This window comes from Apodemus sylvaticus, chromosome 12 (assembly GCF_947179515.1).
Source record: "Apodemus sylvaticus chromosome 12, mApoSyl1.1, whole genome shotgun sequence".
Lineage (NCBI taxonomy): Eukaryota > Metazoa > Chordata > Mammalia > Rodentia > Muridae > Apodemus > Apodemus sylvaticus.
This window is the reverse complement of record NC_067483.1, coordinates 56,568,643-56,585,635: the sequence shown is the minus strand read 5'-3', so window position 1 is coordinate 56,585,635 and position 16,993 is coordinate 56,568,643. Positions and strand designations below refer to the sequence as shown.

Genomic DNA, 16,993 nt, shown 5'->3' with positions numbered 1-16,993 from the left:
CTTGTTTCTTAGGACACAATTTGCTTGGAAAATTATTTTCCAGACTTTTATTCTGAAGTAGTGTCTGTCTTTGTTCCTGAGGTGGGTTTCCTGTATGCAGCAAAATGTTGGGTCCTGCTTATGTATCCAGTCTGTTAGTCTATGTCTTTTTCTTGGAGAATTGAGTCCATTGATATTAAGATATATTAAGGAGAAGTGATTGTTGCTTCATGTTATTTTTGTTATTAGAGGTGGACTTATGTTTATGTGACTCTTTTCTTTTTGGTTTGTTGAAATGAGATTAATTTCTTGCTTTTTCTAGTGTGTAGTTTCCCTCCTTTTGTTTGTTTTTTCCATATTATCCTTTGAAGGGTTGGATTTGTGGAAAGATATTGTGAAAATTGGTTTATGTGATGGAATACCTTGGTTTCTTCATCTATGTTAATTGAGAGATTTGCTGGGTATAGTAGCCTGGGTTGGCATTTGTGTTCCCTTATGGTCTGTATGACATCTGTCCAGGATCTTCTGTCTTCCATAGTCTCTGGTGAGACGTCTGATGTAATTCTGATAGGTCTATCTTTATATGTTACTTGACTATTTTTCCTTACTGCTTTTAATATTCTTTCTTTGTTTAGTGCATTTGGCATTTTAATTATTACGTGATAGGAGGAATTTCTTTTCTGTTCCAATCTATTTGGAATTTTGTAGGCTTCTTGTGTATTCATGGGTATCTCTTTCATTAAGTTATGGAAGTTTTCTTCTATAATTTTATTAAAGACATTTGCTGGCCCTTTAAGTTGGAAATCTTCACTCTATTCTATACCTATAATCCTTAGGTTTGGTCTTCCCATTTTGTCCTGGATTTCCTGGATGTTTTTGTGTCAGGAGCTTTTTTGCATTTTTAATTTTCGTTGACTGTTGTTTAAATGCTTTCTATGGTATCTTCTGCATATGAGATTCTCTCTTCCATCTCTTGTATTTTGTTGTTGATACTTGCAACCATGACTCCTGACTTCTTTCCTAGGTTGTCTACATCCAGCATTGTTTCCCTTTGTGATTTTTTTTTATTGTTTCTTCCTCTACTTTTAGATGCTGGATGGTTTTGTTCAATTCCTTCACATGTTTTATTGTGTTTTCCTGTAGTTCTTTGTAGCTGCCCGCAGCCACATGTAAACTGGGTTACCTGTTGAGAGAATTTTGGGGTTATAGGGAAGAGGGGCGAAAAGAACGTACGGCCAAGTCAATGTTCACTGATCAAAGCCGAAAACTTTAATGGCGCCAGACCTTTTAACAGTTCGGGCAAACCCTTCCCCCCAGACTCCAGGCTGAGTTCCGGTGGAAGTTGTCTAGCTTCTCTTGGAGGTCTTCGTCTTGACTGCTCCGGCAGCTGGGTGGGTCACCTGTTTAATTCAGGAATCCCTATACCTGGAGGAACAATGAACTTAAGAGCGCTCCACCCTAGGTGGAGCAGGATCCTGGCTAACTGGGAGAAGTTAACCTTGACCAAAGTCAAACTCTGACCAAGTGCAAGACTGCCCCAATATGGCTCTGTACTTGTCCTCCCTTTTTTTATTAATTTGAACACGAGGAGGTAGAAAACAAGTGGATAAATATCCTTCATAAGAAGGCGGGCCTTAACCAGGAGGGGAAGCATTGACCGTAATTCCTCTTAAATATTGTATAACGTCTTTTTCAGAGGAGGGGTAATAGGCTCCCTTATTATTTTAAGGACAGCCTCTCGACGTTAACCCCTATGCAATTAGGTGTACTTCCTGGGGACTCAGAAGCAGAAATTCACCTCCCCATGCAGTGCTTTGCCTCGCACGTCTCGCTGGTACCCATGTTTGTTCAAAAACAAACACACATAGATCTGAGTTCTATGTGGCTCCCTCTTTGGAGATCCACTTGTGTAAGTTTTGAAGCCAGGGGGGTCTGCAAGTGTCTTTAACAGACATGTAATCTCTCCATCCAGGTGAGCCTGGGTGGAGACAGCCAGTCTGCTTAACAGACAAGGTCAAGAGTTAAAGGTGGAATAGGATTAACTTGTCCCAGAAGTATCCAATTCAGTTGTAAATTAACAACTTTAAGGACCCAAGGCTTGGCCTCTGAGATGGGAGAGGTAGCCTTGTGTATCAAGAGATATGCTGTTACTTCTCAGGAAAAGTGGAGACTATATGTTAAATTAACACATCTGGCTGAAGATTGTTAGCCATCCTCAAAATTGGAATCTTCAATATTGGAATTATTTCTAGACCAGTCTATGGTTGAGTCAGCTGAACACAATAAGGAGAAGAGTCATTTTAACTCTTCTTTAGATTAATTTTTCCTAAGCTAGCTTAACAGTCTCCATGTTCTGTCCCACAAAGTCTAAAAGCTTGAAGCTAGGCAATTTATCTAACCTGGGACATTTAACAATTGAGGTAAGTCAAGAACATATACCCAATATAGCTCTTATGTTACCATGGTCTGGGCATTCAGCAAGCACAGTCAGCATATCTTCTGCAGCATTCTGTGGAAAAAACAGAGGACATGCCTTCTCCCCCAATATTAAATCAGGATCATGGCATATGTTAGTAAGTGAATTCCTTCATTTCACCTAGACATCAATATGTCTAATTACAAGATGTCATATACATTTAGCAAGGAGTTTCTTGGCATCCAAATTTTAAAATTTTTCTTAAAAACATGCAAGCATAATTTAAATTATATGCACAGGGACACAATTTCCCCTCTCTTCTTTCTTCCAAGAAGATATTGTTTTATTAATTTAAGTTGGAACACAAAGTATAAACCATAACATAGGCAATAACTATGTAATTATATAAAATATAGTTGCTTTTTCTGTTAGAGCAGTTGCAACTAGACAGCCTAAAAATGAATCATTAGTCACATGTACATATTTTTTTAATCTTTTAAATTAGAAATATGAATATCATTTATCTGTAATAACTAAGTCCTCTAGGATTTACACCATTACGTGGTAGAGGTAGAAATTGAGGACATCAAGAACAAATCTTTACAATTTGATGTGCACAAAATATAAAATTATTTCAAATACCTAAAGGACAGTCATTTAGAGAACATATCCTTTGTTCTTAGAAATTTGAATCACATTTGTATAAACTGTAGAAATTAAGAATTAGCAGTATTAAAAATGGACCAATTTTAAGCAATTATAAACCATGAGCTATGTATATCTACTATTATTAAAAGCTTGACCTTTAACATCTTAAAAATAGCTGCTATAGCACCCAATTCAGGTATCTGTGTTGAAGCAGGGAGAAACTTAAAGGAATAAACATGTGATCTGATAGTACAAATTATCTTTTGGATAACAGTTATTAATTTTGCCTAAAAATGCTTGCCATGTAATAGACCAACCATTAATAATAAATTTGATTGTTGCTTGAAGCAAGGAACAAACGTTTCCTACCTTGAAAACAGAGGTTTAAGACCTTCTGTGGCAAGCTTAAAATGAGGTAAATAAGATAAAGCCAATTAATATATCCTAACAACTTTTGAAAGCCATTTACCTAAAAATTCTAAAAGTCTATAGGAGCAAGGGCCTGTAACAAACATTCTATGAACATTATACACTGAAAATTTTAAGATCTTAACTTCTAGTATTGAAACAGAGACAAAACACATTTTTTTTTTAATTTATCTGCCCTAGGATCCACCTTTAGTCCTTGGCAAGGACTAGATCTGAGCCTTTTAACTAAGACCAGACCCAAACCTGCTAGGACGTTTTCAGGATTAAACAAAAGAAACCTGTAATTTCATGGTCAAAGGAACCTACTTGATATCAAATACATTTCCACAGAGATATCCTTTTTAATCTTGGAGGGTTAAATTTTGCTCCTACCATTGTAGCCTATAAACTTGTGGAAAAGTGGCAATGGGCCTCTAAAACCCATAGCTGTATCACTCTCAAAATTATCTTAATTACAAAATGTTTAAAGAATCGTGCAAACTGAAAACTGCAGCCAATGACACACTGGCGATTTTTATTGTAACTCAATTTTTCCTTGCAATATTAGAGCACAGATACAACTTTGGAAGTAAATCCCAATTTTAAAACAATCTATTTTCTTTAAAATCAATGGCAAACACATATTTACAGCACAAGGTTTGTCTGCCAGTGTAACTTATTAAAGAGACATTATTTTAAATCTTAAAATCCAATCTCCAGGCCAAGATTCACACGAAACACCATGCCAATTTAGGAGCGTCTTAAAGGCCTGTATTTCCTGGATTGCGTCATGCCACGTGTTGTTTAAAAATGGCGACTACCCTAAACTACCAGCTTTAATCTAACTTTTGTTAATAACATTATACCTTTTAAATCATGTCCAGTGACTTAAGCTAATACTCTATAGTCAAGACATGCAAAATATACCTTTAAATCCAATTATAAACAAGAACCAAGCATGAGTTGCGTTAGGCCACGTGTAGCTAGTTATGATAGCTCTAACACTGAATCACCAGTTTTAAACTAACCTTTTCTTAATAACACTATACCTTTTACATAATAACCAATTAATTTATAACTCTTTAGTCAAGAAATGTAAAGCCTTATATCATTAAAACCAATTAGAAACAAGTATAAAGCGACTACATGAATTTCACAAGCCAAACCAAGGTCTTCCCAAATCTCGAGGTTTCTGGGCTTTTAAGAGCGGCTTTTTCCCCAGCCATGTTTCTGTCTTGGGTGAGTGAGCTACGCTGCTGCAGCGTGGCTTTGAATCAATCCCCACACAAACTGTGGCTGGCTCAAGAGGTTGCCAGCAGATGAAATCTTTACCAATTTTTCTTTTTAACATGAAACAGTCATTCACACAAAGACACAGAGAGGACATAAACATACACATAGACAGACAGTCGGTGCACCGGGACAAACACGGAAAGATACACAGAAAGTTAAGCGTGCTTGTTAAGCAATTGCATCCATTTTCCTCTTTAAACAGCTCTTAGAGGCTGTGGACATATGCCTATTTTTAAAAACCCCTTTCTTTTCGCCGAAATCAGCTCTTACGAGCTTTGGGCAAATGCCTACCAAATTCCTTCCCCATATTTCCCTATCTTATCAACCCAAGCAGTCCCTGCGCTGGGTCCACACAGTATGCTTGAAAAACTGTATCCCTTCCTTGCACTCACAACAATAGACACGAATTCACTAGCGCTAGTTTTGACCTCTATGTTGCTTACCGTGCGGATACCATTAATTTTCACCTTTTCTGCGAAGCTTCGCTGGATAGGGCTACCTCAGGAAATTCTCTCGTGCCAGGTCTTCCCACGTTCAGGCGCCAAATATGTAGCTGCCCGCAGCCACATGTAAACCGGGTTACCTGTTGAGAGAATTTTGGGGTTATAGGGAAGAGGGGCGAAAAGAACGTACGGCCAAGTCAATGTTCACTGATCAAAGCCGAAAACTTTAATGGCACCAGACCTTTTAACAGTTCGGGCAAACCCTTCCCCCCAGACTCCAGGCTGAGTTCCGGTGGAAGTTGTCTAGCTTCTCTTGGAGGTCTTCGTCTTGACTGCTCCGGCAGCTGGGTGGGTCACCTGTTTAATTCAGGAATCCCTATACCTGGAGGAACAATGAACTTAAGAGCGCTCCACCCTAGGTGGAGCAGGATCCTGGCTAACTGGGAGAAGTTAACCTTGATCAAAGTCAAACTCTGACCAAGTGCAAGACTGCCCCAATATGGCTCTGTACAGTTCTTTAAGGAATTCTCCCTGTTTACTTGTGTTCTCCTGTATTTCTTTAAGGGAGTTATTTATGTCCTACTTGAAGCCATCTATTAGCATCATGCCTTGTGATTTTAAATCCAAATCTTGATTTTCTGGTGTGTTGGGGCATCCAGGACTTGCTGTTGTGGGTGAATTAGTTTTGCATGGTGACATGTTGCCTTGATTTCTGTGAGTTATGTTCCTACATTTGTCATTTGCCATCTGGTTATTTCTGGTGTTAGTTGTTCCGGCTGTTTCTGGCTGGTGTTTGTCCCTCCTATGTGTCTGCAAGCCTATCTCAGCACCCCTGGGTTACCTGCTCTGCCCTGGTGCAGAGTGCTGTGGACCTACTTAGCTCCTAGGTGCAGGTGGGGCCCAGGAGGACTGAATCCCAAGTGATCTTACCCTTGAGTGCTCTCTGTTCCAGGCTGTACCTGTCTGCTCAGTCATCTCCTGTATTTAAGGGAGTTATGTCCTTCTTGAATCCCTCTATTAGCATTATGAGTTGTGATTTTTAAATCCAAGTCTTGCTTTTCTGGTGTGTTGGGGTATCCAGGACTTGCTGTTGTGGCAGAACTGGGATTGGATGGGACCATGTTACCTTGATTTCTGTTGGCAATGTTCCTATGTTTGCCTATTGCCATCTGGTTATCTCTGGTGTTAGTTGGTCCTGTTATCTGTGGTTGGTGCTTGTCCCTCATGTCAGCCTGTAAGCCTGTCTCAGCATTCCTGGGTTACCAGCTCTTCCTTGGCACAGAGTGATGTGGCACAGCCAAGCTCCTGGGTGCAGGTGGAGCCTGGGATTGACCCTGTCCCAGCTGCTCTGACACTCCTGTGTTCCCTGTGCTCCTGGCTGTACCTGCATGCTCAGTTGCTGGAGAGAAGATGGCAGCCTCACCTCTAATCCCAGGAGTCAAATCACTCCCTGTATAGCAGTTCTCCCCTGGCAGGATTGGTTCCCAGATGACTGTGGTGCTTCCCAGCTCCCGGGTGCAGGTGGAGCCTGGACTGACCCTGTCCCAGCTGCTTTGCCACTCCTGTGTTCCATGTGCTCCTGGCTCTACCTGTGTGCTCAGTTGTTGGAGCGAAGTTGGCGGCCTCACCTCTAAACCTGGGAGTCAAATCACTCCCTGCAGAGCCGTTCTCATTGTAAAGTTTTTATTCATTTTTATTTCTTTCCAAATTTTCACTTGTGGAGATCCAGGGCCTATATTTTGCTTTGAACCCTTGCTCATCAGAGCTCAATTGTTTGCTCTAGCTGTCTTTTGTCCTCTTTTAGACTGAATGTCAAAGGTCTATGCATCTTATTTTGGTCATAGGAGCCAAATCCCACCCCTATAACTGCTAGTGTAAAATGATATTTATATATGGGCAATTCCACATTTGCTCTCAGCCACCCTGTGTGTACTCTTTGCTGTGTCAATCACTTGTATATGTTTTCACAGGAGGAAGAGTGAAAGCATTAGCCAGTCACCATATGTGACTGTAACACTCTTGCCATTTTCTTCCTCTAGAATGAATATATGTGATGAATTCTGATCACACATTTTATTTCAGTTGTAAGGTTATGCACAAGTGATCCTAGTCCCAGTCTTAACTACCATCAGGGTGTTGGGCTTCAGAAAAAAATGCTAACAAGTTGTCAACAGAATTCCAACAGTTAGTTCATTATTCCACTCTTCACTGTTCACACTTGTCCATATCTTTATCTTAATGAGGTGCAGTGCTTCAGTAATTCGATATGCATGTACTTGCAATGTAAATGTTTTAGAGAGGTAAGAGGAGTTAGTAAAATTCATCTACACACTAGGAAATCTCCTGAAATCTGGTCACTGACAAGACTGTGGAGAAGGTTCTTGAGATTCTTGAACCACATTAACACATTTGTGTCAATGAGCCAGCTCTCCTATTTGGCACATGTTAGGGTATGAGGAAGGAAACAAAGAGTTGGCCATAGTGTGAGCACAGTGCCTAAAATGCTCCTATCAGGAAAATTTGTTAAAGGGACTTAACAAGAAGATTAAGGCTTTGTTATTCTGTGTTTGCTCATATCATTCTAAGCTCTGAAAGTACTCATTAAAGAAATAGTTTGCTGTTACTGGCTATCTGACAAATATATGTACTTGCAAACTCTGCTATGATTTGGTCGAATGACCATGAAAACATCCACCTCTGTCATAAACAAATATGGACCCATGAGTGGAGAGAGACTAGAATACAAACAAGCACACACACATGCACATACACATGTAGCACACAGATACACACCATGAGTATTTTTCCAATAACACGAAAATATTATGTCCTAAAACATGATGTTCTCATCTGTAAAGTCTTCTGAATGGACATGATGTTATGCAGTTAACTAGGAATTATCTAGTATGAAAAATGGAACAAGAATTTTCCCTTCTTAGATTTCTTTTCTCTGTATTTTAGAACATTCTTTTCCTAAAAATCCCAAAATTATTTAAGGTGAGTTTTTCTACATTTGTTTGTTTCTAAAACATTATTAAATATTCTTTCAATTTTTATTGATTATAATGCATTTATATATTGAATCAAAGTAGTTTCCACTCCCCACTGCCCCTTCTCATTAACAACCTCTTGGAGCTATTATTCCTAACAGGATCCTGTCTTACTTTTAGTGTGTGTGTGTGTGTATGTGTGCGCGTGTGTGTGTGTGTGTTTGTGTGTGTGTGTGTGTGTGTGTGTGTGTGTGTGTGTGAGAGAGAGAGAGAGAGAGAGAGAGAGAGAGAGAGAGAGAGAGAGAGAGAGATTGTAGAATGTATGTTCTATAAGTTTTGTAGAGGGCAATATATCCAGTTGCTTAGAGCCACACATGTCATCACATATCTTCTACTTTGGCTTTAGAGGAAGTAAATATATTTACAATTTCTGGCCATTGTTATTAGTTTGTTCAGAAGGATACTAAATTTACCCATTTCTTCTCATCGACTTTAAAGGTTTTAACTATTAAATAATAAAAATTATTTATATTCTTAATTAAGAAGCCAGTTTTATTTTTCCACAATTTAGGTATTATGGCTGGTTTTGATTCCAGGACACCTACAAAGTTCAGTAGTATAGGCTTTAGTATATGTGATTCTGAGTATTTATTAACAAGGTGGTAGATGAGACTTTTGGCCTCTTTCCTGCATTCAAATAAATTGCACTCTTTTTTCATGGTTTCCTGATGTGACATTTCTTATTACCTTATGTCTATTTAATATAGTTACTCATATTTGCTATAATTTGAATTTTATATAGAAATTTTTACCTCTGTCTTTTATAGATTATATTAATCTCAGATAAACAGAATCAAATAAAAAAGTTTAAATCAATTTTAGAAGAATTATCAACAAATCAGACTAAAAATTAAAATATTATATTTTGTTTTTTACGTTCATTGGCATCTCATAAATAAGTAATATTTTTTCTTACTAACACATTGCTTTAAGAAGTTATAAAACATCCCTATAGGTTTTGAGAACATTTAAATTTTTATCCACCCCCCTCCTAGAACTATGATGAAAACAGTGCTCTACAAATTCTACTTACTAAGCTACAAGAATAGTAAAATCAATGTCTTAGAAAGAGTATCTCTCCAGCATCTCCTTAATAACCACTGAATAACAACCTACAGGGAAATATTTTTCCTATTCTCCACAGGGTGTACTGAATCAAAGTATTTTCATTAAAACTAATAGGAAATGACAGAAAGCAGAGAAGAGGAGAATGTTCCTTGTTTATTTTACTTATATTTGCCACATATCATATATTGATAAAGCAATTCTAAGAGGCATATGTGTGATATAATTCAGTGAGATTGGCTTTTCTTCTTCATAACCACATGCACATTTTTACATCTGCAGCAATATTCTTTTTGAATAGCTCCCTGCGGTTAATTTCAGGTTCCTATTGATCTTGGTGGCCTAGACACATTAAAGTGGTGATAAAGCAGATACCCTGACTTATCAGCATACCAAATAGGATATGAAAACCCAGTCACACACAGGCATTCATTTCTGACAATGTGTATCAGCACACACCAAATTTAAAACCCACTGCATATATTTTTTTAAGTCAGAACAACCTGAAATGTGAAAAAAAAATAGTTTCCTTCTTTTGCAAGGTTATATTTTCCTAAAATAAAAATCCATGAAAAATGTGAGTAAGATGCCTGATAAAGTTAGTCAAATACTAAAGTTTCATGTATACTACTGACACTTTCTATCCTACCCACATCTGAGTCTTTGATTCTGAGCAAACATGCAGACACAATTATTTTATATATGATTCAATGTGTATCCAAGGTATCAATACATTCTACTGAGAATTTATGAAAGAGATTTAGTTAGGAATGGATGAAGGTGGGTCACATGGAATAAATACCATATATCTTCTTCTTTCACTGATAAGAAAGATAAAATAAATCTGTTTTAAAACTGAAAAGTACTCGTAGGTATTGAAGTCCCTCGTTTTGTTTGGTTTTGTTTTGTTTTGTTTCCTGGAGGAGGTAAGGAGGGAACAGTATGAAAATACTAACTAAACTCCTCAGTCTTGCAGTCCACAAATTTTCTGGTAATGGACTGATTTATAGTACTCTTATTGTTGTACACTGACAATTTGTAACTCTATGGTCAAATAGAAATAAAAACATAAAGTCTACTTTATGGGGATAAGCAAGTTCTAAAGTGGGCAATAAACGCCTCCAAAGTTGCAGCAAGTTGGAGATATCCTAAAATTGTTGGAGAAAATGTAACTTGTGCAAAGAGCAGTAGAATACTCTTGATTTCTTTTCACAGTAAGGCATACAAAATAAAAACATCTTCGGAATGCACGGTTATTTGTCCTGGATCTGTCATGCATCATAGGTTGCCTCCTATAGGTTTCTTGGGCTTTTTGTTTGTCCATTTCTTATCTGTTCTCACATACTGTCATCCTTCTTGTATCGTTGCTCAAATGCATCCAAAAGAATGGGCTTTGTTGTGTTGTTCATTTTCATGTATGTCTAACATGCACTCAGTCTTTCTTCCCACATTGTGCTGTTTAGAACCATGCAATGAACTGTTATTCAAGAGCTGAAATTGAGCAGGTCTCTAAAAAATAAGCATTCTGTGAATGTAAAAGTAATAGCTTGAAATCAGTCTTATGCAGAGTGTTCACAGAAATTTAGATAATACTGTAAACAATTTTAAAAACAGAATCTTTTCTTGAGAATATCTGCTGAACATTGTCTGCATACCACTGAATATGTCTCTAGTATATTTGGTAAAATGCTACTTAATGTGTGGGACTGTGTAAAAAGTTACAATTAATTTAGCAGGTAATTATATATAGCATATTATTTTTTGTTTTGTTTTTAAGGTCTTAACATCCTTTGCTATTTTATTCTTTGGCATAAATAGAATTTGTAAATACATTAGCGAGGAAGTAAACAAAAGTACATTAACTAATAGCTTAATTTTGAACAAAAATTGAATCTTTATTGCATACATAGTTTAAAATGTTTTGTCTGGTTTTTATATCAATAACATCTTTAAAAATAATCTTGAAACTAGTATATTTTACTCAGCATGATGAGCACCATTGTATAACTTTTTGTTTGTTTGTTTGTTTGTTTTTTAGTTTTTTGAGACAGTTTCTCTGTGTAGCCCTGGCTGTCCTGGAACTCACTCTGTAAAGCAGGCTGTCCTCAAACACAGAAATCTGCCTGCATCTGCCTCTCAAGTTCTGGAATTACAGGCATGTGCCACCACGCCCAGCTCATTGTAGAACTTAAGGTTAGGAGGCAGAGTTGTGTTTTATGAAGAAGGAAAGAGCAAGCATATGTTGTAGAGGCATGGTAAGGTGAGGTAGAAGAGGGTACCTTGGCAGGCCCATGCTGAGATATCCCTTTCCCCTGATGTACCAGCCATAGACGGATATAGTACATAGAGTTTACATAGGGCATGGGAAGGAGAGTTGAGCAAGTAGAGGCAAAGGAAGAGAGAGAGAGAGAGAGAGAGAGAGAGAGAGAGAGAGAGAGAGAGAGAGAGCGCAAACCAGCCCAGCAACTCTAGGATAGAGAGGGGGAAATGGAATGAAATGTGGAGAAACTAGATAGAGAGCATAAGAGGGTAAAAGTGTAAGAGGGTAAGAGGGTAAGAGAGAGAGAGAGGAGGGGGCAAAGAGGAGGGGGCAAACAGCCCCTTTTATAGTGAGGCAGGCATACCTAGCTGATACAGAGGCTAGAAGGAATGCTAACAAGTATCCTAGCTCTCACATCCAGGGATTCCCTATCTTTGAAGTTTGAGCTCATATTCAATTCTCTAAAAATTATGCTTAAAGAATATAAAACAATGCAAATAATATGGTTTGGTTCTTAGTCCTAGAATGCATGATTGTCAGGGTACTTAGGAAGGAAGCTCAGATGAAGGAAGTAACAATAGTGAGTCATTGTCCTTGAAGTAGAAAAACTGGTCTCCTATGAACACATTGTCCCATGTCCCCAGGAAGGAAAAAAGCTTTTCCTGCCACTTGCTTTATACCTGGAGCTCTTCCTCCCCAAGGGCCACAAAAGAGTTGGTTGGATCCAAACAACCACGGGATGAGAACAGCAAAGCTGAAAAGGAAGGCGCCATGTAAGTTGTCCATCTTAAGTGCTTCATTTTGATAAAAGAAAGGCAACAATGTTAACTTAGAGCATGACTTTCGATGGCATAATAATGTCTTTTTAAAGAATGTTCTTTAGATAAAGAAGTAGACGACAGAGGAATGGTCACATATTAATAAGGATCAAAATAAACTCTGTTTTAATTCTTAAAATAGCAAAATTACTCAAAGCATATCTCACCAATACAATCACTATTTAAGATATCCAAAGTAGAAAACAAAGGTCAGAAAAAGAAAACAAAACAAAAAATCTGGAAGAAGATCTGTTTGAGTGAACTAACAAAGAACTCAAGGGTAAATTTTCACGTCTAAGGACCTAACATTGCTACTGAGTGGTTGGACTCTGTTATGGTTTGAATAGTAAAATACCAAACAAGCTTTTGAGTTCATGAAAAAGTTAATATGTGTTATATTATAGACTTGTAATTATTAGTTATAATGTTCCTCCCTCTATGTAAGATCACACTGTATTATTAATTTTAAAGTCACTATGAGTGCCAGAAGACCAAGTAGGCTGCCCAAGGAATTCTCTATATTCTCTCTTCTCCCATACCCCATCATTCAGGCTCATCCTTAGGGCTGTAACAGAACACCAGACAGTGGCAGCCTTACCTCTTCCTGTACACCTATCCTGTGGATCATACAGACCATCTCTAACTCATTTCCTTTCCCCCAACTAGTCAATGAATCACAGTCTCCAACACCCAGATGCTTTCACTGTGCACATACTAACCACTAGCCAAACAGGCAACACACAGCTATCACACTCTTTAAAAGTCTAGAGAGGAAACAGATATAAAGGAACAAATAACTACGCAGCAAAGAAAAACAGAGAAATCAGCTTATACAACTATAATTATCAGAAACCCAGATACCTAGATGCCAGCTTAAGAATGCTGCAATTAACAAAATCCAGAACAGTATACTTCCACCACAGTCTTACAATTCTACAACAGCAGGCCCTGAATGCTTCGACATAGTTGAAGCTTAAGAAAAAAACCTTAACACCAATGATATGAAGGTGGTAGAGGTTCTTAAAGAAGAAATAAATTTAAATACAATTATCGAAAATGAATAAATCCCTCAAAGTAAACCAGGAACACACACACACGCTCACACACACACACACACACACACACACACACACACACACAAATTGGAGAAAGCAATACATTCTTTAAAGAAAGCCAAGAACAAACAAACAAAGTGAATAAAATGATAAAATTGGTCAATACCTAAAAGTGGAAATAGAAACTATAGAGAAAACACAAACAGGCAATTTTGGAGATGGAAACTTTAGGAACATGGATAGGAACTACAAAAGCAACCTTTACCTATACATATTAAAGACAATTTTCAGTAAGCATATACTCAACATCAAATTGAATAGAGAGAAACTCAGAAAAAAATTCACTAAAATAAGAAACAAGATGCCCAGAGAGCTGCAGAAGGAGAGATGCCCCGCGGCCATATTCGCTGCCTGCCAGGACAGAAAAGGGTCACTAGGTACTGTATCACCCTGAGCTTTAGATCTCTGGTGGTACAAACCACCAGGGGTCTGCCTGCACCAAGGAACTGAGCACATAGGCGGTTTGTCTGCCAGCCCGCCAGGGGTGGGGCCTGTGTACTGCCCAGAGAGCTGCAGAAGGAGAGAAGCCCCGCAGCCATATTCCCTGCCTGCTGGGACAGAAAAGGGTCACTAGTTACTGTAATGGTCACTAGGTACTGTATCACCCTGAGTTTTAGATCTCTGGGGGTGCAAATCTCCAGGGGGTCTGCCTGCACTTAGGAACTGAGCATATAGGCAGTTCATCTGCAAGCCATCGGTCCTGGGACCTGTGTCCTACGTGAGAATCAACAGAGGGAGTGACCCCCACCACACCATCTTCGCTCCATACCAGAGCAGTCAGAGAACACTTGGTTCACCTTGACAACCTAAGTATAACATTGCTTGAGGCAAAGACTGAGCAGGGCTCCAAAGGCACAAAAGAGGAAGACAGCATAACAGTAATCTGTGTCAGAGGAAACACAGTCATCCAGTGTTGCAGAAATAACCTTAAAGATCCACAGTAGGTTGAAGCGCCAGCCAGTAACAATAAGAGCATCTAATACCAGGGAGAACTAGATGGCTAAAGGCAAATGTAGGAATGTTACTAACAGAAACCAAGGCATTATGGCAGCATCTGAACCCAATTCTCCAACAATAACAAGTCCTGGATACCCCATCACACCAGAAAAACAAGAGTTGGATGTAAAAGCACTGGTAAAGATGCTGTTAGAGGAACACATGAAGGACATAAATCAATCTCTTAAAGGAATTCAGGAGAAAAATGATCAAAAGCTAGAAGCCCTTACAAGGGAAACAGAAAAATCATTAAAAGAAAATCAGGAAAATATGGGTCAGAAGATAGTAGCTAATAAGGAGGAAATGCAAAAATCACTTAAAAAAATACAGGAGAAGTTTGATCAACAGGCAGAAGTCATGAAAGAGGAAACACAAAAATCTCTTAAAGAATTAGAGGAAAACACAAACAAGCAAATGACAGAACTGAGCAAAAACTTCCAGGATCTAAAAACAGAAGTAAAAACAACTAAGAAAGCACAAAGGGAGACAACTTTGGAGATAGAAAACCTTGGGAAGAAATCAGGGACCATTGACACAAATAGCAAGAACATAATACAAGAGATAGAAGAAAGAATCGCAGATGCCGAAGATACCAAAGAAAATGCAAAAATGAAAAATGCTTGTAACCCAAAACATCCAGGAAATCCAGGACACAATGAGAAAGCCAAATCTAAGGATTATAGGCATTGATGAGAGTGAAGATTTACAACTTAATGGGCCAGCAAATATCTTCAACAAAATTATGGAAGAAAACTTCCCTAACCTAAAGAGAGAGATGCCCATGAATATACAAGAAGCCTACAGAACTCCAAACAGACTGGACCAGAACAGAAATACCTCCTGTCACATAATAATCAAAACCCCAAATGTACTAAGCAAAGAAAGAATTCTTAGGGCAGTAAGAGAAAAAGGGCAAGTAACATAAAAGGAACATATCAGAATTACACCAGATTTCTCACCAGAGACCATGAAAGCTAGAAGATCCTGGGTGGAGCTCATGCAGACTCTAAGAGAACACAAATGCCAGCCGAGGCTACTATACCCAGCGAAACTCTCAATTACTATAGATGGAGAAACCAAGATATTCCATGACAAAACCAAATTTACACAATATCTTTCCACAAACCCAGCCCTGCAAAGGATAATAGGGGGGAAACACCATTACAATGAGGGAAACTATACTCTGGAAAAAGCAGGATATTAAGCATCTTTCATCAAACCCAAAGAAGATAACCACACATGTATAAAATTAAATCAAAAATTATAGGAAGCAATAACCACTACTCCTTAATATGGCTTAACATCAATGGACTCAATTCCCCAATAAAAAGACAGACTAACAGACAGGTTACATAAACAGGACCCTACATTTTGCTGCATACAGGAAACACACCTCAGTGTCAAAGACAAAAACTACCTTAGAGTAAAAGGCTGGAAGACAATTCTACAAGCAAATGGTCCCAGGAAACAAGCCCGAGTTGCCATTCTAATATCAGATAAAATTGACTTTCAAACTAATGTCACCAAAAGAGACAAGGAAGGTCACTTCTGGCTGGTCAAAGGAAAAATCCAACAAGAAGAACTCTCAATCCTGATCATCTATGCCCCAAATACAAGGGCACCCTCATTCATAAAAGAAACTTTACTAAAGCTCAAAGCACACATTGAACCTAACCCAATATTTGTGGGTGACTTCAACATGCCACTCTCACCAATGGACCGATCAGGAAAACAGAAACTAAGCAGGGAGACAGTGAAACTAATTGAAGCTTTGGACCAATTGGAGTTAACAGATATATATAGAACTTTTCATCCATTCAGCAAAAGAATATACCTTTTTCTCAGCAGCTCATGGTACCTTTTCCAAAATAGATCATAAAGTTGGTCACAAAACAGACATCAACAAATATAAGAAGACTGAAATAATCCTATGCCTCTTATCAGATCATTATGGAGTAAAAGTGGTATTTAATAACAATAAAAACAACAGAAACTCCACATACACATGGAAACTAAACAATACTCTACTCAATGATACCTTGGTCAAGGAAGAAATAAAGAAAGAAATCAAAGATTTCTTAGAATGTAATGAAAATGAAGGCACAGCATACAAAAATCTATGGGACACAATGAAAGCAGTGCTAAGAGGAAAACTCATAGCCATGAGTGCCCCCAAAAAGAAATTTGAGAGAGCATACACTAGAAGATCAATAGAACAACTGAAAGCCCTGGAACAAAAAGAAGCCAATTCACCCAGGAGGAGAAGAAGACAGGAAGTCATCAAACTCAGGGCTGAAATCAATCAAGTAGAAACCAAGAGAACCATACAAAGAATCAACAAAACCAAAAGCTGGTTCTTTGAAAAAATCAACAAGCTAGATAAACCCCTAGCCAGACTAACCAAAGGGCACAGAGAAAGTATCCAAATTAACAAAATTAGAAAGGAAAAGGGAGATATAACAACAGAAACCAAGGAAATTCAAAAGTCATCAGATCCTACTA

The 16,993-nt window shown here is 38.2% G+C and overlaps 1 long non-coding RNA gene across 1 annotated transcript; it reads right to left on the bottom strand.

Annotated features, from left to right (window-relative positions):
- Positions 1 to 1,225: 1,225 nt before the first annotated feature.
- LOC127697288 (uncharacterized) lies at positions 1,226 to 5,566 on the bottom strand. The gene is made up of 2 exons (XR_007980435.1): positions 5,450 to 5,566; positions 1,226 to 1,285 (listed from the first exon to the last, which is right to left on the bottom strand). It is a non-coding gene; the product is annotated as an uncharacterized LOC127697288 (long non-coding RNA).
- Positions 5,567 to 16,993: the final 11,427 nt, after the last annotated feature.